Raw genomic sequence first — 24,458 nt, forward strand, 5'->3', positions numbered from 1 at the left:
CTATCTAGGGTATCATCTAGGGGCAGGGTAAGAGAGCTGATCTCCAGAAAACCATGTTCACAGGGTATACAGAAATAGGAATCCAAGTAGCCAGGTGGAGAAGGGCAGAGAGAGAAGCTTTAAAAATAGGGACTAGAATGGGGAAGAGAGTGGAGTTCAGGAAGGGCTGGGAAGAAACCATCCTGAGCAGGGACCAAAAGGGTAAATCTAGGAAGCCTTCAGATGTGAGACTGTGCAGGCTACATTGGATAGAAATGAAAGAAAGGCATGTGTAAAGCTCCACTGGGACAGATAGGAGTCATCTGAACAAAGAAGGACATGAAAGGGGGTGTTGGCATAAGACAGGGGGACCCTAATCGAGGAGGGGGACAAGGAAATCATGAGAAAGGTGGGGCAGGACTATGGGTGGGAAAACCTCACAGACACATATACAAAAAGGGCCTTACAGTTATAATGAGGTGAGGGGAAAGATGGAAGAAAAGGCACTTAGGGTCCAAAGGAATGGGGGATAGCTTCTTGGCCCACATAGGAGAAAATCAAGTTTAGGGATTTACAAAAGTAGAAAGGTAATCAGATAAAGTCAAGAACTGTGGATTCTGGTGTTCAGATAGCTACTGCATATATTGGCCAAAAAGAGGAAGAAAGCCCATCAGAAGACCCAGTTAGCCAATACATAGTACCCTGCTATGTCAGGATCTGGAATAAGGCCCTTTGATTGCCTGCCCTTGTAGAGCTAAGCTGGCCCCATATTTCACTTCTCACCCCAAATCTGAGTTAAGACCCATAGGCTCCAATGTCTATTAGTTTCTCTTCCCTATGGGTGAGGATGAATGTGTCCATGTACATATATTAATTCTGTGATGAGACTCTGGGAAGGTCTTAGCCAATGTTTCTCTGATTCTCTACTTTCTCTGCTGCCATTCTCTTATCTCGTCTGCTGCTCCTTTCTTGTTCAGTTTCCTCCCCACATATAGGGCGAAGGGTCTGAGTTTCTGGGGCAGGGGATTGTGTTAGTCTTCTCTGGGAGAGTGAGACACAGGAATAGAACAGAGAATTCCTCTACAATCCCAGTCCCTGAAATCATTGCATTGTAGCTTATGGTAACAGAGTCTGAGCTTGGTGGGGGTGGCAGGAAGGGAGGGAAAAGTGAGATGGAATGGTTGGGCGAGCAGGTAATTTAGCATATGAATGTACATCAAATAACAAATAAATATTTATTATATATAATTTATTATATATCACATATGTTTTATATTATATATAATCATATATGGATTATATATAATAAATGCCACATCCTGATTCTCCTGGGCATCCTTGTGCTGTTCGCTGGTGATTTCTCTGTGTCTCTTTTCCTCGGAGCTCGTTGGTCTATCTGGCGACTGTAATGGTGGCAGTGGGTATACCTCTGACTCATGTCTCTGTCACTCTTGTGTCTTTCTGGGCACATGGTGGTAAGAGGGTACAGTGGAAAGAGCCGGGTTTGGAGTCAGGAGGCCTTGGGCTTTCATTCTATCACGTTCTAAATGACTGTAGGTAACTCACTTCATCTGGCCGGGGCTCCCCTTCCCTTTGTAAGATGGGGACAATTATCTCCATCAGCCTAGCCCGACTCATGGATGATTGCAAAGATCTAAGGAGATCTATAAAGGATGCAAACTTGTTTGGGGAAGTGCTCCACACAAGGGAGGAATGACAGACAGGTTTTGCTCTTAGCTGTCCTTCCCTGTCATTGTGTCCCATCTACATGTGCTGGTAATTTCACGGCCCCTCCCTCTGCTGGGCCTTGGCGCCGGATCTTAGCAGGGCCCACTGGCAGTTCAGTGCATAGAGGTGAGCTTGACAGGCGGGTGGCCTGCGCTCACTAGCTTTTTCCATGAGGGGGAGGGACCTACAACTGATGCCAGGTTTGTTCTAGGTCCAGAGGAGCTACCTCCATGAAGGCTGGACCAAAGCTGGAGAAGCCTTAGTCTAGTCTGGTCCCATTCCCTGCTGAGCTCAGCCCTTCCCTGGACATCCCGACCTGGGCCAGGTGGCTCAGAGCCTCCTTCTGCCTATGCTTCCCCCACCCCGCCAGAAGTCGGCCCCAACTCGGTCTGGGACAGAGACACTGTTGTGTGTGTATGTGTGTGTGTGTATGTGTGTGTGTGTGTATGTGTGTGTGTGTATGTATTTGGGGAAGACAAGCGGCAGGGCTAGGGGAGAGGTGGAAAGCAGTTGGACAGACCTCTCTCTGTCTACCCTGTGGCTCCTTCTGCCCATTTAAGATTGATTTTGGCTGCTTGTCTGAATCTGTCCTGGGACTGCCGTGGCTGTCTGTCCATCCAGCTTTAGTATTCTCCTCTCTGTGTCTAGATCAAGGCTGTTCTATCTGTGGGATCTCAGAAGCCAAGAACTGCTTGGGTGGGTGCAAGACCTTTACCAGAAGCATATTTGCAGGAAAGGTTTTAAGTGAAAGGAATTTGAAAATTCTTTCTTTTTCTTTCTTCCTTTTTTCTTCCTTTCTTCCTCTCTCTCTTCTCTCTCTCTCTCTCTCTCTCTCTCTCTCTCTCTCTCTCTCTCTCTCTCTCTCTTCTATCTTTTTCTTTCCCCCTCCTTTTTTTTTCTCTTTCTCTCACTGGCTTTTCCCCCCTACTGCCAAATGCATCTTGGCCCTGGCTGAATATCTCTCCTTCCCCATTTTTGGCTCCAGCCCCAAGCACTAAGAAGAGATGGTCTTGCAGTCCCCCATTCCCCTCAGCCTCCACCTCTGCTCTTGCCAGCCATCAGGAGACTCTTTAGAGCTGGGAAATGAATTCTGTTTGGGGGACTGGAGCATCTGTAGATAGAGGGGTGGAAGGGCTTTGGAGGGGAAGCTAGGCAGGGCAGATAACTATCGTTTATTCTTTTAGGAATGGGAGAGAAGGTAAGGCATTATGGGGTGGGGTGGGGGAAGGGTAAAGCAAACAGTCTTGCTATCTGAGCAATATCACCACCATAATCCTTTGAAGAAAGTTACAGGTGGGGGGGTGCCAGTGCTTGGGAAGGGCTAAGGTACTCCCACCTCCCTCCTTGTCCCAGTGGCAGCAGAGAACAGGCTGGCAGTATCCAGTGAATAGGGCAAGGCTTAGGGACTGGCTAGGGCTAGGCAAGGGAGTAGGGGGGTAATGGGGGGAGGAATGTCTCTTCCCAAAGTAAAGTCTGGTTGCTCATTGGGCTGGCAGAGAGCCGTGGGGCTGCAGCTGTGTGCTGAGCTCTGAGCTGCCGCAGTCACTACCACCGGCAGAGAGGGAAGCAGGCAGCACTGCGGCCTGCCACAGCCAATCAGAGGCCTGGGTTTCGCCAGGGATTACACCCCCCCCTAAAGGCCCCACCCCAGGGGGAGCTGAGCTGGGAGGCAGCCAGTGGGTGGGTGGGACTGGGTACCCCTCCAGACTCAAATCACCAAAAGGGGTTGAGGTAAGCAATGGAAAACATCCCCCCCAAGGACTGGACCAAGGCTGCCTTGAACCCCCTTTTCCTAAGGTATAATGCCAACTCTCTAGGCACAGACCAGGGAGAGACATCTTACTCTAAAATGTTTCTTTCCCTTCTACAAACAAGGAAAACCAGGTTGATTGGGCCCCCAAAGACTTGATATTAGGGAGGCTTTCAGCAGGATCTCTCAGGCCCATGGGAGGAAGGTAGTGAAGTATGGAGAGGGAGTCAGAGGACCAGAGACGCCAGATAGACTTCAGACTAGAACAAGGCCTTTACAAACTGTCTCTTGGGTCTGATCTACACAGCTAGAAAAAGGGAAAAGTGGAAGCCAAATAATACAGAGTTTTAGTCAAAAGGACTCTTCAGTGTACATTGGGATTTTTAACCTTTTTTTTTGTGTGTCTAAACTTCTATGTAATCTTTGGCCCTTTTCTCAAAAAAAAAAAAAAAAAACAACACTTTTAAATAAAACACAATACAAAATACACTGGATTTTATATTTGTGCATTTAATTGGCAAAGGAAATCAATTATACTGAATAACAACAAAATATTTAAAAACAAGTTCATGAATCCCAGGTTAAGAACCCCAAGTCAAAAGTATCTACAACTGAGAGGCTAACCATATATATATAATATGTATGTGACTGTGTATCTATATATATATGTGTGTGTGTATCTATCTATCTATATTTATACACATATACACATAAAAAATCTTACAGCAGGGCTTACCTGCTCAGACCCACATAGACATATTAAAATGCACATACAGAAAAAAAACATGTACTCAAGAACAGAACTACATACAAGCCACTATGGCTTTATTAGGAGGCTTTAGTCTCTAGATTGATTATAGGGGAGTTTCAGGTTCAAAGCACCTCTGTTCTAACTGTCCTTTTTCTCTACTCCTTCAGCTTGTCTGATGGTAGAAGGAAGGGATTTGGGTCCCCAGGAGCGAGCTACCACCCAATAAGGAGATGAGGGCCTCTGATTATGTTGGCTTTGCTTAGCACAATGACGGGTAGACACTTATTGAGTTAGTAAATGCTTCTATTCCTTGGTGTTCCATTAGGCCTAAAGAACATCTGGGCTGTGGCGAATATGGGACAGGATTCAAATCTCATCCATCTACCCATGCCAATTGCCCCTTTCTCTCTTTGTCCTAAGGTTGGGGAAAGAAGGGTTCCTTTGAACTTAAAACTGGGCTCCAATTCCTTGTCCTGAGAAAGGGTAGGAGAGGACCAGAGATGCCTTCAGCTCCAATTCTGCCTTTGGCACCCGGGTCTTTCCCAGTTCTCCCAGTTGCTGGCTAGAATCTTTCCCTCTGAGATTACCTTCCATCTACTTCCTATATATCTTGTATGTACCTGGTTATTTACAAGTTGCATCCTCCAATAGAATCTAAGTACTTGAAGAACAGGTACTGTTTTTTGCCTTTCTTTTTAACCCCAGAATTGTACAGTCCCCGACAGCTTAATAAATGTTGCCCAACTCTACAATTGATGTCAAAGATGAGATTCCCCCACAGCTTCTCCCGGGATGAAAACTTTTGTTGAATGGAGCCCCCCTCTAACAGAAATGGCATTCTCATCATCTACCTTAAATCTGCTAAAGATCATAAGATAATAATTCAATTCAATAAACATTTCTTAAGTGCTAAGCTCTGCAGATCATTAAAAAAAAAAAAAAAAAAAAGGAAGGCAAAAGATAGTCCCTGTCTTTGTAAGCTCTAAAGGATCTTACAATTTACTGGGGGAGACAACAGGCAAAGAGTTATATACAAAGCAAGTGATAAATAGAAAATTATTAGCAGAGAGAAGGCATTAAAATTAAAAAGGAGTAGGGAAGGCTTCCTAATAAAGGTGGGATTTTAGTTGTGACTTAAAGGAAACCAGAGAGATCAGTAGTCAGAGTGGAGGAGGGAGAGCATTTCACATATGAGGGACAGTCAGAGAAAATGTCCACATCCAAGAGTACCTTGTTCGTGGAAAACCCTGCAGGCCAGTATCATTGTCAAAGGATATGAGTTCAGGGATAAGAAGACAGAAAGGAAGGAGAGGGTTAGGTTATGGAGGGCTTTAAGTGCCAAACAGAACATTTTGTATTTGCTCCTGGAGGTAATAGGGAGTCACTGGAGTTTATTGAGTGTGTGGGGGTGTAACATAATCATGTCTACATTTCATGAAAATCACTTTAATGGTTGAATGAAGAATGGATTGAAGTGGAGAGAGATTTGAGACTATAGACCTACCAGAAACTATTGCAGTAATGCTAGTGTGAGGTCAAGAGGGTCTGTACCAGTGCAGTGTTGGAGGAGAAAGGGGGATGATTCTAGAGAATCTAGAGGCATGTGAAAGAGGTCTATTTCATAAGGCATAGGATCATGGAGTTGAAAAGGACCCTGGAATCATCTCTAAACTCTTCATTATACAAATGAAGAAACTGAATCCCAGAGAATCTAAGGAATTTTTTTGAAGGTCTCACAGCAGAGCCATTATTTGAGTTCAGATCCTGATTCCAGAACCAGTGTGCTTTCTTGTCTTCTCTCTGTACTATTAGGACCTCAAAACCAAATTCTCTCCTCTTTTCCTGTTTAGACTTATGACCTTAAGTCCTGGTTTTGATCTTCTAACCTTTCTGATGGTTTAAACAAAGGAGGAATGGGCTCATTATGGGGTCTACGCTGACCTTCAGATCCTTCAGAGATGATTTGCAGGGAGAAGTCACAGCTCAGGATTAGGTTCTTCCCAGTGATTTGTTTCTCTCTGGAATGGCTTCCTATCTCCATCCTGGATGGTCTTTGCCTAGGAGGCCAAATCCAAAAGGATTTAGTATCCAGGGAGTTTGGGCCTTTATTGTTCCCTCTCCTCCTTTAGATTCACTCCCATTCCCAACACATCCCATTTCTTTCAGGCAAGTCCTTCATTCCTGGTCAAAACTAAATTTGTGAAGTCTCTTGGATTATGACTCAGATCGGGAACTCAGTCTAGGCTTTGACCCTACCTGGCTGTGTAATCTTGGGGAAGTCCCTTCTCTCTCACCTATAAAATGAGGGCCCTGAATGAGATAATCTCTCAGGCCCTGAAATTTTATTACGGGGTGATTCCCTGAGGGAGACACTCTTATCTCTTAACCTGGATGAGGGTGGGGGCTCTTGCTCTTTGGGTAGGATTTTCCCAGCGTGTGGTTAGCTGGGGAGTGAAATCCCTGAATCCTTGAGGGGCAGGAATAATGATAAGTGCTCCTGTGCGTTTTTAACAGTTTACAAAGCATTTTCACCTTCCTCACTGGGAACACCCAGCAGCCCTGCGACACACGCGGGACAGGTGTGGGGCCCGTTTCATTGAGAGAAGGACAGCAGGCTTCATGCCTTTTGCCGGGAGGACGACCAAAGGAAGTTCAGAGACACCTATGGATCCACTTTCAGGGGAATGAAGTTTTTAGACATGGGCCATCTACTGAAATGTGAAGGTTGCTAAAATCATAGATCCCCTAAAACACTGAAGAAGTGTGAGGAGATCTGCTCAGGTAAAATGGTCTGAAGAGGTCACACTGCAGGAGGCAGAACCTTCCTGTCTTTGGTCCCAGTCTAGATGTGACATAGATTGGTTCACTATGATATAGATTAGCTCATTATGATATTTATTGACTCATGGTGACAGATTAGCTCATCATGATATAGATTAGCTCATCGTGATATAGATTCATTTTAGAAATGTAAATCCAGGCCCTGCCGGCCTCCCTTCCCTGGCCCAAGGAGGCTGTCTCTGAGCACAGGCCGCTGCTGGGCTGGCGGTGGGGGAAGCGTGCCCTTCTGCACACACTGGGGCAGCTGACGTGCCCAGGAGTGGCATGTCCACCTGGGCACCTAGATTTAGCCGTCCCGCCCCACCCCCACCGGCAGATTTATTTTTACCCTTGGTCCAGCGGTCAGCCCCATGCCAGGGCCTTGCCCAGGAGGTCAGCTCGTGGCGATTCGGTAGCCTTCTTTCTGCCTTATAGGGCCCACGGCTTGCTGGCGCCCATCTTTGTGGGCTCCTGCTGGGTGCAGGATGGGAATCTGACTGTAAGGGTGGGGTCTCAGAGGATGCCCAGGCCGCCCTCCCTCCCCATAATGGAGGGAGGGGTAAGATGGGCAGCAGCAGTGGGCATGGTGGCATTTGGCCTGGCACAGTGCCTGCCCCATCCCCCACACAGTACCCAGGGAGAAGACCAAGCGGCTGCTGCTGCCAGTCTGCTTTTTGTGGCGTTGGGGGTTGGGTGGAGGGGAGTGGGCACCGGGAAGATCAGGACCTGATGCCTCTTCCCTTTTCCTCCCTGCCCTCCATTCTGCGCCACGGGGCGCCAGATTTCTCCCCTCTCATGCAGAAGTGTTCTCTGAAACACAACAACACCTCTCCCTTCATCACTGCCTTATATAAATAAGGAGATCCTGCTCCTTCTCCCTCTGCCATCTTTCTTCCCCTCCATCTCTGACTCTCCCTCACTCCCTCGGAGTCTGTCTCTCCTTTCGTTCTGTAATGGCTGGGTTTTTGGCATCTCCTCTACCCTCCCCCTCCCCCACTCCCCGCTGGCCCACAGCTCTGGCTCTGCTTCCAAGCCATTCTCTTCCCTGGCTTTTTGGCTTTTTGTGTTGCTCTGGGCTCTGTGTTCCCCAAAAAGGGGTCTCTGAGGGAGGGAGTTCCAGGTTCTGCTGTGGAAAAGCTGGACCAACTAATAGTCTGTCCCCCGCCTTGTCTGCAGGACTATTGTGAGGGGCAGCTAACAAGCATTGGTTAGTGAACCTCTAGATTGGGGGGAGGTGAGAGAGACAGAGAGACAGAGAGAAAGAGAGAGAGAGAGACAGAGAGAGAGAGAGAGAGAGAGAGAGAGAGAGAAAGAAGAGAGAGAGAGACAGAGAGAGAGAGAGAGAGAGAGGCAGAGAGAAAGAGAGACAGAGACAGAGACAGAGAGAGACACAGAGAAAGAGAGGGAGAGACAGAGAGAGAGACAGAGAGAAAGAGAGACGGAGACAGAGACACAGAGAGAGAGAGAGACAGAGAGAGAGAGAGAGAGAGAGAGAGAGAGAGAGAGAGAGAAAGGGAAGAGAAAGAGAGAGACAGAGAGAGACAGAGGGAGGAGAAAGAGAGAGAGAAAGAAAGAGAGACAGAGATAGAGAGAGAGGAGGAGGAAGAGAGACAGAGACAGAGACAGAGAAAGGAGGAGGAAGAGAATAGAGAAAGAAAAGGAAAGAGAGAGAGATGAGGAATAAGAGGAGAGAAAGGAAGAAGGGAAGGGAGAAGAGAAGGAAGAGGGGGAAAATGAGAAGAGAGATCCCCAGTAACTGGCATGGTAGTACCCCCGACCCTTCTCCATTCTTCCTTTCAGCTGAGTCTGCATACAAGGGTGCTGCCCACATCAGGGGGAGGCTCTTCCCTCCCTCCCCTAGTTTTAGGACCCCTCTCTTTTCCTCATCCTCCACTCTTTATATTTATTCACAGTCACCCCCTCTACCTAAGTGTGAGCCCGAAGGCACAGTGCCTAGTTCTGTGCTTTGTACATAGGCCACAGGCACTATAGGCTCTGTAGAATGTTTGTAGAATGAATGTGGAATAAGAATTAGGTTGGAGGGTTTAGTGACTGACTCTTACAATGACCAGGGCTTTAGCTTTCAGAGAACACAGGGACCAGGTTGAGCACTTCAGGCTTTTGCTGGGTTCTGCCTATGCCAAAGGTCTGAGGGCGGTATGAAGCAAGTGGGGAGATAAGGGAGGGGGAAGGGATTAACTGAGACACCAAAGGGGATCAACCACTGGTATTTGGGAGTGTCCTCCCCATTCCCCCAGCTTCCAAGGTCAAGGGGGTTGCCCTGCCCTGGAGCTTGTGGGGGGGTTAGTGAAGTTCCCAACCTTAACCTGGGCACACATGCCCAATCCCTCCCCCAGTCCTGCACTGAGACTGGCCCTGACCTTGATCTTGAGGAGGACTGGGCTAGTCCTGTGGGCTGAGGGGCAAGGAGACAGGGGAGAAGAGGGCTGGGACCTGGGAGGGGGCCGGGTTAGATGCAGAAGGAAGTGGGGGGTGGTCGTCAGGCAATGCCCCAAAGCCAGCTATGCCCCCATGGGGTGAGGGGCATTGGAAGAACCGGTTTACTGCCCTCCCCAACCCCCACCAGCTCCCTGCTCTTCTGCACAAAACAAAGTTTGCTAAGTTACTTACAATGTTATTTGAGGACGGGCTGGCGTGAGCCCAGAGCGGGCTGTGGAAACTTGTTTTTCGCCGCCGTTGCTGTGGAGTATTAAAGACACACTATCTGAGGGGGGTGGAGGGGTGGGTGCTCCCGACACTGCTTCCCCTCATGCCCTGTTATGTTGGGGGTGGTGGTGGTCCTGAGCACACAGGTACGGACACATGACATAGAAAGTGGCATTTTGGGGAGGGTGGGTTGGTCTGGAGGCTTGTGCCTGGGTGGGGGCCACTTGCGTAAGGGTCCCTGGTCTGCCAGGGCTTTTTCTGGGGGGCGGGAGGCAGTAACCAGGGTCCTTCTTTGGCTACCTTATATTCACTCAGCTTTGGCCCAGAACAGGGTGGGCCAACTGTCCTGCCACATTTACACTTAACCAACACACTGGAGCACACACTCAGATCCATGGTTTTACACACACACACACACACTCACTGGTCTCTGGGCTTAGGGTGATGGAAGGTGGGAAGTTCCAAGTACTCAGGGCACTTAGGCCAGCTTCCCTTGCTGTTAGCCCCACCGCTTCCCCACCTTCCTCGTCTTTTTCCAAGGTCTCTCTCCTTTCTGTCTACCCCCTGCCCCCCTTCCCAGTGATCTCCCTCTGCCTGAGTTCTCCCCTCCCCCTTGGAGGGGTGGGGTAGGGGTGGTGGTGGTGGGAAATGGGATCCATATGTCTCTGATTCCTTCACACTGAACTCACAGCAGCTGGGGGTTGGTGGGGGGAGACTTCTTCCCGTCCCAGAGAGGTTCCTCCCTCCAGCCCCCTGGCTCCGCCCAGAGGCAGCAAACTCCCAACCCAAGAGCCCCGGCCCCGTTTGAAATTCCAAACCCTAGAGGGAGGGAGGGAGGCCAAGCAGCAACCCCCTTCCACCTCAGCCCCCCCCCCCCAACACCTCTGAAGAAACGGGGAAAGGGGAGGGTACTCGGAAAGGAGGAGAAGGGAAAGGAGCCGGAGAAAGAAGTAGGAGGAGAGGAGGGGGGGGGGGGTGATGGAAGGAGGGAAGAAAAGAATTGAGGGCAGGAGAGAGACAGGAAGGTTGGGGCACAGAACGGAGTAGAGGGGGAGAAGATGAATCATAAGCTGAAGGAATAGGGAGGGACAAATAAGAATTTAAGGGAGGGGGGGAAGGGAAAATGAACATTTTACACTTGGTTTCATCCCCATTGCCCTTGCTGTATCTGGTCTCTCTCCTGATGTTGGGCTCAGACTACTTCAAAGTTGTGTGTCATTTCTTCCTATCTCTGGCCCAGAACCACTGTTGCTATATCTTTCAGGGGTCAAAGTAGGTAGAATGAAATCAGTTTAGAGGCTGGTCATTGTCCGTCTTGAAGCAGAAGTCCCAGGACTTTTGCTGAGGGGAAGGCTGCGTGGGTCCCCCAGCTGGGCTTAGAATCAGATGGACAGTATGACCCTAGCCCCTTACTCTGTTTTCCCTCATCTGCCAGACGGGAGGGGCATTCAAAGTCCCCATCCTGGTTTGGACCTCCCTCTATATCTCCCCTGGATATGAGGAATGAGAAGAGGAGATAAGACTACATGATCTTTAAGATCTTGGCCAGTTCTAAATTCTATGATTCTATAACCTTAGAAATGAATAAGGTGGCAACTTTTCCCCCCATTAGACCTATACACAGTCTCAAAATGAGAAGTACACACATAGACACACACACACAGAAGTTATGGTCATAAATATTTTTCCAGTCAATATCCCATACTTTAAATCACATATCCCCTTTACACATTTAACTGGTTCATTCAGCAATCATTTGAATACCTGCTTTGTTATAGGCTGTGGGGTATATAGAACATAATACAGTATAGTCCCTGTCCTCAGGGAGGTTTCAAGGAAGCCATGAGTTCTTCATGTGCTTACAGAGCACAGGAATTTGAGACCTCTCCCCAGAGTCTTTTCTCTCGCCATGTTAGGACTGTCTCTTCCCAACCCTCCACCCAGTTTCTGATAACTCTGGCCTAATGGGCAGCCAGGTCCTAGAAGATTTTTTCTGCGTGTGTTTGATTTCCAGGGGAAGGGGGACAACCTGAAACTGGATGTGCTAAAAAGATCAGGGTTCCTGCATCAAAATGGGATTTAGGCCTGAGCAGAAGGATCTTTCAGGGCACTCCAAAAGATAGCAGCTTTGAACAGAGAGAGGCTCAGGCCCTTTGCAGGACGGCCTGGAGAGGCTCAGAGCAGGCACCCATAAGGAAGCTGAGCCAGCTGTCGGAGGGAGTCCTAAGATTAGATCCCTTTGGCTTGATGTTCCACTCTTGGACCCTAAGCCGCTTCCCTTAGCTCCCCTGAGCTTGAGAGACCTAGAGCTTCTTCAGTTGTTTCTTCTTCCTTCATTACCCCTTCCTATTCACTATCTCCCCTCTTGCCCTTTGACTCCACTCACCTTGGCTGGGTATACCTTTTCTAATAGGTGAAGCTCAGAGAAAGATGGGGGGAGTGCATGGGCTGATTGGTAAGATTTCAGGTGAGTGGAGAGGAGAAAACTTGGCTTCCCAGAATGTTCAGAGACCTGTCCCCACATATGAATTTACTCCAAATCCTCCGAGTTCAGTTTTTTGCCTTCGGTTCCACCTGACTCAATCTGCAGACTGAGCCCCCCTGGTTTCTGTTTAGGGGTATAGGGTGAGAGGTGTGTGTGTCTGTTACATGGTTGGCGTGTGGCTGGGGATGGATATGTGGGTCTAGGAGTGTGTGAGGGTGTGGGCTGATATATGTTGGGGCTGTATGTTATGGTATCTGGTTGTGTATGGTTTGCTTGTGTCTTGGAGTAAATGTAAAACTGTGAGTCTGAGCAGAGGGATAAAGAACTGGATATGTTTACAAATGGCTCTGAGCAGGAGGCTATATTGGCCTTGGAAACTGCAGAAAATTGGGGAATGGGGTATCTGAAATGATACGGAGAAAAATTAAAACTCAGAGGTTAGAATAACATTGAATTCTGGGACATAAGGGCAAGAGTTGCCCTCATCTCTCATGACCCCTGTGCCTTGGGGTGGTCATAGGCTATCCAGGGGCAGTACTGGTCCTTCCCTGGCCTGAGTAAGGGCTCCATCCCACCCCACATTATCTGCTGAAATCCTAGTGCCCTTCTCTCCCCTCCCCTGCAAACTAGCTCTAGCCACTGTGCTCAGGGCTCACTTCTGCTCTCTCTCTGGCTCAGGCTTCAGTGTGGGAGGCGGGGGAGAGAGGCCGCAGAGGTACAAGCCAAGCGGGGCGGATAATGCGGGGGCAGGCCTGGCATGCGGTGGGCTCCCCTGGCACAGTGGCCCCTCTCCCCTCCCCTCTCTCACTGTGCCAGGTTGTTTGGCAGTCATATCCTTTGTGTGTGTGTGTGTGTGTGTGTGTGTAGGTGGGGATGTGTGTGAGTGTGCTCTGTGTGTGTGCATGTGTAGGTGGGGATGTGTGTGAGTGTGCTCCCTGTGTGTGTGGCGTGAGTGCGTATATTTTTGTGTATCTCCTGGCTAGGGCCCTCTCTTCCCACCAAACTGGGAGAGCAGGCATTGCCCAGGTGCCAGCCCCCGGGCAGCTTAGTTCTGGGAGCTAGGGCCTGGCACACACCAGGTGGGCTCTTCAGATTCCTGGATTCTTGGGTGCTTCCTCCTCCTCAATCTGATTTTTTTTTTGTTTCCCCCTTTCCCTTTCTTTGTTCCACCCTCCACCACCCCTCCCCCTGCCTTGCCTATTCCTGCTCCCCGTGGGCTTCCCTCATTGGACCTTCCTCAGCCAAAAATAATAGTCACTAATGACATCCCGGTTAGACCCTGGCGAGGCCTTTCCCCTTTGGCCCAGCTTCTGGGGTGAGATCCTGGCTCTGGGTTAGAAAATGAGTCTTCTGAGCAGACTGGAGCATGCATGACTGTAGGCTACTCACAACTACACCATGGAAAATGTGAAGGGGAAGGCACTCGCTGGCTGAGATGACCTCTAAGGGTTTTAAAAAGTGCCTGGATTTCTCGTGGGTATTTACACATAGGCACACACAAGCATGGGAACATACATAGATGCTTGACAAGAACCCTGAAAGAGAGATTTCCCGAGATATGTAGTCCTTCAAGTCAAACTTTCACTCCAAACTAGTCTGGAGCTAGGGTCTATGCACTCCATACTTGGGGGGGAAAGCTTAAAGTGGGGTAAAATTTGGCTTTGTTTCTTCATTAAAATTATCTAATCCTTTATTAATATCTGCTGTTGTTACATCACGTTCATTACTGAATCTATTCCTTTCCCCCTTCCTCCATTTTCAATACGGTAAAACTAACAAATTCCTCTTGAACCAGGATGGAAAACCCTTACCTGGAGCCCAGAATTGTCTCTGAGTGAAGCAAACGCACACACAACACCCCCCCCCCATCCCCTGAAGATGCCTATTTATGACCCCCCCCCTTGTTTACACTCACACTCTGATTCCCCTCTCCTTATACCTGGACCTCAAACTTACTCTTCTCCCTTCCTTTTACCATCTGCTCCTCACTTATACTCCCCCCCCCAAGTCCCCTTGCCTAGATACTCTCTCTGAGGTGGCCCTAAGAGATTAGGGGTAGCATCTATTTTCCTCCTCCCGCAGAAGTACTTATAGTTCTGCTTATCCCCAGGGCAAGGGCTAACCCAGGTGAACCAGCTGGTTCTGCTTAGGGAAGGGATAGGTGACTTAGCCTGACTGGTTAATAGTCACCTTTCTGTGCCCCCCTCCCCATCCCCTGACGTTGTGCTTTTTGAGGAGGGTATTGAGAGAGAGAGAGAGAGAGAGAGTGTGTGTGTGTGTGTGTGTGTGTGTGTGTAAGAATGGAGGACTTTAATTTTTGGTGTTTGCTGTTGTTGCTTAAATTAATCCTGACTGACAGACAGCCCTTAACTCCTCTCCACAAAGAACCATTTATTCACCAGTAGCTCTGAGCTGAGCAGAGTGGAGAGGCTCCATCTAGAGTCCTCAGGCTGGGGTTGGCTGGTGATGGGGGCTCCACAGTCATTTTGCTCCCCTTCCTATTGCTTCTGTCTACCTGCCCATTACCAGTGCCTCACCCCCCTCCCAGGACAGGTGCACCCTAATTTGGAATGCAAATTATACATATTCACAATAGGCCACACTGGGGTCGGTCAGTGCCTGGCATTCTTTCTCTCCTTTCTGTGCCACCCTTGGATCTTTTGTAATCTGTTTGAGAATCCTTCCTTCCTTCCTCCCTCCCTCCCTCCTTTTCTCTTTCTTTCCTTCTTTTCCTCCCTCTTTCCTTCCTTTCTTCCCTTCTTCCTCTTTCCTTCCTTTCTTCTCTCTTTTTCTTTCTTCCTCTCTCCCTCCTTCCCTGTCTCTCTGTCTCTGCCTGTCTCTCTGTCTCCCTCATTTCAGACACTTAACCTGGATCCTCCAACCCCTGGTACATGAGGGGCACAGAGGTCCTGTGACTGACCCCTGTGACTGGGTCCTGCTCTTGAGGAGGTGTGAGCCCTGTGGGTCCCGCCTGATTGCCACTCCACCTGAATACGTGCCCTCGTAAGGAATAATTTCTTTGGTTGTATTTTTTCTTCTTTTTCTTTCTCTCAGCAAAATAATGTGTTTGACCTTTCCTTGCCTCAGGCTGTAGGCTGGCCTACTTTCTGGCCCCGGATGGCCACTGCCCCAGCGCTGCGGCTGACCCTTCCTAGGGGTCCGCTTGGGCTTCACGGGCTGACAGAACCCCGGGGCGAGGCTGGGTAAGGGGCTCTCTCTCATCATACTCGAGGCCGGCGGGGCAAGCGGTGCGTGGGAGCCCAGGGCCCGGAGCCCTGTCGAGGCGCCTGCGCAGTGGGAAAAGGCGGGAAAGGTCCCGGTGCCCCCTACGCCAGGTGCACCCACCCTTGGCCAGAAGCGCGGTTGAGCCCTGGAGCTGGGGACGGCGACACGAGTCGCAGCCCCGCCCGGAGGGCTGCGGGAGACTGAAGCTCTGACCCTCCCCGAGACCCGCAGGTGAGGGAGAGGTTAAGTAGGGGCGGGGGTGCCGCCGTAGGTTCCCTCCCTCTCCCCACCTCCCCACCCCCGCGGGCCCGCGGCTTTTCACCGAGAGAGCTGTCGGGTTCCTCGTGGGCTGCATCGTCTCCCTCCAGGCCCGAGTGCCTCTAGCTAGGTCTGTGTCTCCTTCTCCCTCGGGCTCCCGCCTGACATGGTCGTGTCCTTTCTTGGCCTCTCGGCCCCTCCAGTTCCGCGGGTTCTCTCAGGTGCCCTCACGTCCCGCGTGCCTCCCCGGTCCTTTTTTTCCTTTGGGACCCCTATGAGTCCTCGTGGCCCTGTCGCCCGTTCTCATTCTCCTCGGTTCACTCTCGTCCTCCTCTTTTGCTTTTGCTTTAGTCCCGGCTTGTCCCAGTTTCCCCTCTTATACTTCCCTCATACCCGTGCACCTTTTCGATTCTGTGCCTCTGTTTCTTTGCCCCCTGCTCCTCCTGCCCCCTTTCGTCTTGGTGTCCCCTCTTGTACCTCTCTTATACTCCTGTCCCATCTCCACCCTGTACCTCTCCCATCCTCCTCTTATCTCTTTGTCCCTTTTTGTCCCGGTGTCCTCTCTCATAGCAGTGCCTTCTTCACTGGGCTTCCCCTTGTTCCCTTCCCGCCCCTTTCTTCTCCTTCCCCCAATACAGTGGGCCTCATAGGCAAGCTGTCCACTCCAGGCTGAGGGCAGCTGAGAGTTTATCCTTTTGACTCAGGCTGCAAGCTAAAGTTGCCCACTTCGCCTTCTGCTGCCTGAGGGCCAGGCCACAGGGAATAGAGCTGGCGCTGCCGCCCCTACCCAAGCCGGAGCTCAGCACCCTCCCAGGCTCACCCGCCTTAGAGATGCCAGGACTCTTGGTCCTCCCACATAAAGGCCTCTGCTCTGAGTCTGTGGGTTTCCTGGGCTGGCCTTCGCCTATACATCCTGCTTGGACACTGCTCTCAATCCCCAAACAGTCCAAAAGATGCCTTTTTGAGTGCAGACTCCAGATTTCTGAGCCAGCCAGCTTTTCCTCTTCTCCTTCCTTTTTTCCCCCCTTCTCTATTATTCCTTCATTCTTTCTATTTTTCTTATTTTCTCTTTTTTCTTTTCATCATCCCTTCCTCTGAGTTTGGCTCCCCATGGAAGAAGCCCTGGCAAAATCATAGACTTCTATTCTTAGGGAAAAGACACCCTCTACCTCAGTTTCCCCCTTCTCATCGTGGCAAATAAAGCCAGAATAATGAAAACTGTAGAGATAATGTTGGGAGGAGGTTAATTAGTTGATGTTTTCTGAAGACTTTGAAGATGAAAAACCCTTCTTAAGCCCTGTGAATAGTGGTGGTTTCTACTTATTCTTTCTTTGCTGACTAGGGTTCTATAACAGTCCCAGAATTATCTGACAAGTAGGGACAGCTCTGCAACTGGGGAATGAGAGGGATACGCCGCAGACTCGAAGGATTGTCCTGTCCCGGTGACGAAGTTGTTGCTATACGGTAGCTTAGGTGCACGGCCTTGGAGTCTTTTTCTTTGCTGCGTCGATATTTCATTGGGGGCATTTGAATTAATTGTTGACCACTTTGGATGAGGGTCCAAGGATCTAGGAGTTTGGAGCTAGTTTTCCACTGATTTCCAGTCCGGTGGTCAAGGAACTAAATATAAGTTCCTTTTTACTGGCGGGAAGGTTGGCCCTCTACTTTTGCGCTTTAGGCCGCTCCCGGGAGGGCGGCCGCGGCTGTTGAGAAGAGACTTACAAGAACCTTGCCCTTTTTGGTGCAGATGTTTTCACTGAGTCTCAGGCAGTGCCAAGGAATCCAGGAATCTCTCGCTCTTCTCTCGATTCTCCCTATCTCTACTTGAGATCCGGATTCCTGGTAAATCCGGGGGACGATTTGTCGGCCAAAGGCTGTTTGACTTTTTTTTTTTTTTCTTTTTCTTTTCTTTTCTTTTTCTTTTTCTTTTTTTTTTTTTAAAAGGCAAGCAATTTTGAACAGCCACAGAGAGGAGATACCTGTTGGGAAGTAGGCGAAGTAGCCAACTGCAAGAAGCTTCCCCCACGGGCTTCAGCCCCCAAGGTGCGGCCCAGCGCCTGTAGAAGCCTCCTGATAGTCCCAGATTCTGTCTAGATCAGCTCACAGGTGGTAATCCCAGCACCTGGAAGGCAGTCAGACACCCCAATTCTTAACCACCTGAACATCAAACATCTCCACTTCGAAGGCGGTATTCGCCCGTTTCTCTTAAACGCTGAGGACTCTTCCATCGCTGTGCAGACAGCGAGCTCAACCCGGTTCAGTGAGCTCAGGGGCCAGGAGCAAGGTTATTGGCCTACCGCACACTTGGCCCCAAGATCCCAGAGGCGGATCAGCCTAGCTCAGCAAAGCCTGAGCCCGGAGCTTTTTGGCAGCTTTTGGCTCCTTTTAGTTTGTCTTTTTTTTTTTTTTTTTCCTTAAAAAAAATCACCAAAAAAACTTCCCAATGGTTTTATTTTTTTTTTTAAATTAACAGTTGAGGTAGAAAGAGGTTATATTATGGAAATAAATCTTTTCTTTCTCTCTTTTTAAATAAAAGGAGAAATCTCTCTTATTTACAAAGCGCCTTGGAATTGTAAAACCCTTTCCTTTTAACTGAGGCTCCGCGTTGTCAGACTCCGCGGTGAAAGTGCCGCGCCGATACCGTAGGAAAGTGTTTGGAAGCCCTGGAGGGTTTGAAAATGCAAGAGAGAAATGCAAAGAATTGTTATTATTTTAATAAAAAATGCCTCATTGGGGAGAGGAATTTCACACTACCTCTGAAGCCTGGAGCCAGAGTTTGCCTTTGCAAAACCTCGATCGGGGAAAATGCTAGTGTTTTAGGGATTGAATTGGCGGATGTGTGTGGTGTTTCAGTAAAAGCTAAACGTCGGAATAATTAAAGAACTAGAAATAACTCGTCCCCTCTCCGCTCCGCATTGTCTTATTTAAGATTGGAAACCGAGCTTTTCGGCAGGGCTGTGTGGTTTAATAGGAGCTTTTCTCTTTCCTTCTTTCCCTTCGCTCCGGTCTGATTCGCAAATCCCTAAACTGGCAAACGCCAGGAAACTTGCGGCGGTTCTTCGCCCGAGTTGGAGTCTTTTTTTCTTCTCCCAGAGACAGCACTCACCCCTTCCCTCCCACCCCCGAGGGCCCTGACCCACTGGCTGTTTTGCAGTGGAGACCGAATACAGCGATGAAAGAAAGAAAGAGGAAAGAAAGAAAAGAAAGAAAGAGCCGGGTTCCTATACCCTGTGCCAGGCGAGGGCTCGTTTTCCAGGCGGCACTCGGAGTCGGGGGTGGGGAGGGGCGGTTGTTGAACGTAGACCCCCACTGCCTCTCCTGCCAGTCCCTACCCCCGAGGGAAAAAAAAAATCAAGCTTTCTTTTTAATGGCTTCCCGGCTCGGGTTCCTTAGAGCTCGTGTTGTTTTTAAAAAACAAGCCCCACACCTCCATTTCTTCCTGAAAACCTCCTCCCCCCCCCACAAAAAAAGAAAAAGACACATTGCAAATTAAAACCGAAAATAAGGCTGTCACAGACGTTTAGGGGTCTCAAGCCTAAGGTCCTTGGTCCTCAGTTCCCCACTCCACCTACGGCAAATCCCAGGAGCAGCCTCACCCGGGACAGTCTCTGTTAGCCCGCATGGTGGGGTGGGAGATTTAGAGTAGTGGAGATGGTCTGAGAGCAGAAGAGGAACGGAAGGAAGAGACAGATAATATACCTGGTCCTGAGAAAGAATTGGGGGATAGGAGGAAAGTCAAAGGTTTTGGGTACCTTTCGGGCTCTGGGGAAGGTTTCCAAAGGCAGGGTAAGGGTAAGGACTTGTACCTTGCACTGAGGTGAGTGGGAAGTGGGACTAAGAAAGGGGTCGTGACTGCCAGCGTAGCCCATGCATTTGGGTAGAAAAAGCAAAATAGAGACTTTTGAGGACTTTTCCTCTTCTCTAAAAAAGAACAGAAAAAAAAAAAAGTGGAGAGAAACCTTCCGCAGGGGACAATACCCAAAGACCTTGCGGGCTGGTACTATTCAAAGATATCTGCTTTCCAATGAGAACACGTATCTGTCTGTTTGTCTGTCTATTTATCTATCTATCTATCTCAGGCGTTTTTAATTAAACCTGCTTCCTTTTCCCCCTAGTTATTTAGTCTCCCGTCTTCCGTCCCTCCTTCCCCCGCAATTCCTTACATTTGTCCTTTAAATAAGTGCAAAATATATATTTTTTTCTTAAATGGAGAAATGTTTTGGAGGTGTTCTTGGGTGCTTTCTCTTTCCTTTAAAAAAAAAATTTCAAAATTATAAAGTCAAACTAGTGGTAGTGAAAGTGAGAGGTAAGGTTGAGTGAGTAGGTGCCTGGCATGTTTCGGACAGCCAGGACCGGCTTTTTCTCAGTTTTGGAAGCCAATTCAAAAGGCCCTTGAACCCCACCTTAGGTCCACCTCCTCGTGCTCCCTCCCATTCCTGGGACCCTTATTATCTGCTACCCTCTCTTCCCTCTTACCTCAGGCCAGGAAGGGAGGAACTGGCACAGACATGTATCAGCTTGGTGCTTTTTTTTCTCCAAACATGAAGGAATATGGACCCCCTTTTGAATTCGCTTTTCCGATTGACCCAAAATATTGCCAGACCTATACACCATCAGAAAGCAGGGGTAGGGAGTATACTTCTGCCTCCCTTAACTTTGCTTTCAGTTCGGCAGACACTAGCAACCCAATATACACACAGTCCAATCTCAAGCAGGAGGTTACACCGTGGTTTCACTGGGTAGACATTAGATTAACATTAAGTTCCCTCAGCAGTACTTTTCTCTGGGGCTTGTAACTAAACATTTGGTTCTTATCACAGAAAACTAGAGTCCTGTATAATATATTCTCCAGGTAAATATATATTATATACTTACTATGTGAGCCTGAAAATCCATAGCAATAGTGCTGCTGCCTGCATGTGGATATTTCTAAGCCATTTTTTCTTTTTTTTTTTTTTTGGGGGGGGGGAGGATGGGCAAGGGGAACATTGTAAATATTTGGAGCTGGGACAAACTCTGAGAGATATAAGGCCTGGCCTAAAACAAGTCAGATCTGGATAAAGATTTTAATAAAAGCGTGCCATTTTAGCTTGCCTTTGCCTTCTCCAGGGGCACCAGCTGCATGGCTCTGGTCTCCCAGGGAAGAATGCTCCAGGACTGTAAAAATCCTGGGGCTATGACAATGCTTATGGACTGATCTGACTTTGTTGCAAGGATTTTGGAGTCTCATTTTGAAATACATGGCCATGATTGTCTGTCTGTCTGCCTATTTATCTATCTCTACAATTAGAACTTGGGACCAAAGAGTAAAAGTGCTGAAGAGGAAGCTCTTTCTTTGCCAATAATATTTTGTTATCAACATCTGGAAAACAAAATTACAGCTGTTCTCCTTGACCCTCCCAAATACTGCCTTCCTCTCCCCCCCCACTTAAATTTTTTTTTGTCATCTTGCCATTTCTGAGTCAGTTTTATACACAACTTAAATATTTTCCCTCTCTATTCAAATCAGATCGATTTTTTAAAAATGGTTTGATTTTTAAAATAACTATTTTGATAAATCCTTTCCCTACATTCCTATGTAATTTTCTATCTACTCTTTCAGTAATCATTCAAGTATAGAAAAACCCTCCTTTCTTATCTATTACTTTCCTGACTTCATGTTGCCTACTCTTCAAGGCAGGTATTGACCATTTTCTCCTTTCCGGCCCTTCCCCAATGTTTTTGTTTTCTATTCGCCCCCCCAAAATATTTGAACCAAAAAGCCTTTTTTTCCCCCTCTACCCACAGCAAACTGAAAGGGCTAGTGAACCATGATTCAACAGCCTGAGAGCCTCTTTTCTTTCTTAGCATTAATTAACTCCAGTTCGTTAGGACGTTGAGTCTGTCACACAGTTTTCTCTTGTGTGTGTTGAATCGGGTCATAGAGGGAAACTTCCCGTGCAAACAGTTTGTGTTAGAGCAGGAGAACTCGGAGGAGGAGAAAGGGAGTGGGGGGAAAAAAGGGAAAGAGATCAAGAGAGAGAGAGGGAAAAGCTCAGCCTGCAGTGTCTGTCAGACTAACTAAACACATTGCTGGTGTAGTTAAATGTGGCACTTACGTTTGTGCTCCTATTCACTGGCTCCTGATATTATGCGAATAGGTATTATCCGATGCTTTGGCAATAACAATATCGAAGCATTTATTTATTTATTTTAGTAATCTTTTAGTAACAAAAACATTTTTTTTTTTAAGGTGGGGGGGAGTTATTCTTCTCTACCTAAATCATTTAGGTCCGGAGTAGACCTAAGAAAACTGCACCCCACAGTAGTGTTGCCCCGACTTTTCTCGAGACCATAGTGAAATCCTGGGACCCCCCCCTCTCTCTGCCGAAGACTGTGGGCACCTCCTGTTGCCGGGGCAACCTGCAGAAAGCTGCTCCCGAAGGCGAGAAGGGTAGGGAGATTCTGTGTGTGTGTGTGTGTGTGTGTGTGTGTGTGTGTGCACGCGCGCGCGCGCGTGTGTGTGTGTGTGTGTCTGTGCGCGCAGGTCCAAAACTAGAAAACTCCACAAGTTAGATTTCAAATTCTCCTAAACAGAATGTTTCTCTGGCTCCTGCAAGCCCTTCCTGCCCACCTTCTCCAACTTCATGAGTAGCGAGCGGAGCTAATATAGAGAATTGGGACTCGGCTCCGGAGTATAAGGAATGGGTTAGACTGAGAGAGTTCGCCTCTGGAATTTAGCTGCAGTGCCTATGGCTGCGGAGCTCCTGAGAAAACCAGCAGTCCGAAGTGACTGAGTTTAGGAAGGAACCCCCCCTCCCCCAAGAGAATGGCACATCCTTTTTCAGGGATTGGGGGTTTGCTGGCTGTGGGGCATACTGAGACTTCTGAGTTGCCTCTTCTGGGCTTTCCTGGACCTTCTCTCCCCTTTTAAATTCCCTTAGACACAGGCCTAGACACATAAGCCAGTCTTAACAGAAAACCTGGCTATGAACTAGACCTTCTCCCCACTTTCCCCATCCTGCCAAACTTGGAATTTTTCTTTCTTTTATAACGTGTTGAGTTTGGGAGAATACTTTGGTTTAGGGATTATTCATTTAAAGCACCTGAGCTAATTGCCATCTTTGCCTAGAAAACTAGATAGACTCACACCTCAGGATGAATTTATACTTTTCAGACAGAACAGGGTCTAATACCACAAAGATCCATTTTCTTTATTATCCTATAAAATACTAGTATATTCGGCTATACATATGTGAATAAATACATAATCCTCTGTAGAGGAGGCCTAATATGTAGATAATACAAAATGCTCAATGGTCTGAAGAAGAGGTTTTTTTAAAAAATTATTATTATTATTATTTTTGCTAGAGAATTTCTTATTGCCCTTTTTGGTGAGACATTGCTGTTTGAAGAAAGAATTAGGTTTTTTGATTCACTTTTATAAAAAGTTAAAAAAAAAACTTACTAATTCTTTTTTTGTTTGTTTCACTATAGATGTGGAACTCGAGGGAAAAATAATTTCTATTTTCATAAGAGGGAAGAGCTTGGATTGCTTGTTTCCCCAAATCCTTTCTCCCCCAAACTCTTCCCCCTCCTTCATTTAGCTCAGTGCCAAAGGTGGGGGGGGGGGAAGCATGTGCTTAGAGGAGTGGGAGATGCTTGGAAGCCAGAGAAAAGGGAGGGAAGGTAGGAGGCTGACTGCCTGGCCAAAACTCAGTCCAAAGAAACCCAGCATGTAGTCTGGAAAAACAAAATTTAAAAAAAAAGAAAAGAAAGAAAAGAGGGGGAAAAAAGGAGGGGGAAGCCCTCCAGTTTTCAAAGGTATATGCAATTGGGCCTCCTGTTTCTTATTTTTGCTCTGTCTTGCACCTATTACTGGTTGGGTGAATGCCGGGAAGGGGAAATAGGCATGGAGTAGGGATGGAGAAAATATTCAGAAATAAAAAAATGCTACTTGCTTCCAGTGCAAAATGTTGAAGATAAGACCTCACTGATTTGATATTGATGAGCAAAGCAAAATGGAAGTCTTAGGCAATTATCATACTAATTCGGAACCCAAACCCGCTTTGACCAAATTACTTGATCATTCAAGCAAAATCAGCTTTTGTTTGATTTCCAGGTAACTATCTTATTAGGTTTGCTTTGGTTATTTAGGACTTTCCTCCTCTGGGCAAGCATCGGCAACAGTGTGCTTCTTGATTTTCCCTCTTTTCCTTTTATTCCATGATCCTGATCTTTGCCCTGATCCCCTCCTGCCCCATTGCGTGGCTCCCTATATAGTATGGATGCTTTTCCATTGACTGATCGCTCATTCTTCAGGCAGGTATTTGGGGGAAATTGATGGTAAAACTGGGGGAGGGGGAAGCTAAAAGTGCTGACCAAGGCTATAGTGAGTGGTTGAATCCCGTTGAACAACTACAGGTGCTGGATTGAATTGTAAAACCACAGGAAGGGGAAGAATTAACTGAGACTACATTTTTTACCTCTCTTCTTCTTTGCCCTTTTCCACAGGCTGCTAATAAAGTAAAGTGGATTATTTGTGCTAACTAGTATATCTGGTGCTTTCTATCCAGGCTTGTGGATTATTTACATTAACTCTAGTATAGCTATGCAAATTAAATTATCCTGGGCCCGCTAGACTGCCAAGGTCTGGAGGAATTAAAGCTGGGCCTTAAAGAAATCAGGCTATGTGCAAATAGGTGCTTCTTCTTCTTCTTCTTCTTCTTCTTCTTCTTCTTCTTCTTCTTCTTCTTCTTCTTCTTCTTCTTCTTCTTCTTCTTCTTCTTCTTCTTCTTCTTCTTCTTCTTCTTCTT

At 47.9% G+C, this 24,458-nt stretch overlaps 1 protein-coding gene across 2 annotated transcripts in view; it reads left to right on the plus strand.

Moving 5' to 3' along the window:
• The window catches only part of NFIX (nuclear factor I X), a 114,695-nt gene that overhangs the window by 5,545 nt on the left and 84,692 nt on the right, over positions 1-24,458 (plus strand). Inside the window, exon 1 of one of the 2 annotated variants that reach the window (XM_031947653.1) lies at positions 22,051-22,096. The exons of the other annotated variant lie outside the window; for it this stretch is intronic. The gene's annotated coding sequence lies outside the window, so the exon portion shown is untranslated. Of the gene's footprint in view, positions 1-22,050; positions 22,097-24,458 lie in introns of those variants that run through there. 2 annotated transcript variants of the gene reach the window in all.

This window comes from Sarcophilus harrisii, chromosome 1 (genome assembly GCF_902635505.1).
Source record: "Sarcophilus harrisii chromosome 1, mSarHar1.11, whole genome shotgun sequence".
NCBI lineage: Eukaryota > Metazoa > Chordata > Mammalia > Dasyuromorphia > Dasyuridae > Sarcophilus > Sarcophilus harrisii.